Consider the following 227-nt stretch of genomic DNA (forward strand, 5'->3'; position numbering starts at 1 on the left):
TACTTTCAGGGATCATTTCTATAGTACCTAACTGGAGAAATGTGTCTCAAAAATGTTTAGTCTCGCTGATCACGATGAAGAGCTGCGATACTTCTCTCTGAGCGCGAAACGAGTACAAAGTTATGACTTCGGTCATGTGCTCCGTACTATTGATGACCGTTCACTGTCTCTTCGGGGGCAGCGAGGGGAGGAGTATGATCAGAGTGACAGCAGAATAGTGTTAATAA

At 44.5% G+C, this 227-nt stretch overlaps 1 non-coding gene across 1 annotated transcript; it reads left to right on the top strand.

Moving 5' to 3' along the window:
• Positions 1–208, top strand: LOC112486751 (small nucleolar RNA U3; the record flags this gene model as incomplete). The annotated part of the gene is made up of 1 exon (XR_003049215.1): positions 1–208. It is a non-coding gene; the product is annotated as a small nucleolar RNA U3 (small nucleolar RNA).
• Positions 209–227: the final 19 nt, after the last annotated feature.

This window comes from Cynoglossus semilaevis, unplaced genomic scaffold (assembly GCF_000523025.1).
Source record: "Cynoglossus semilaevis isolate Cse_v1.0 unplaced genomic scaffold, Cse_v1.0 C18286268, whole genome shotgun sequence".
Taxonomy (NCBI): Eukaryota; Metazoa; Chordata; class Actinopteri; order Pleuronectiformes; family Cynoglossidae; genus Cynoglossus; species Cynoglossus semilaevis.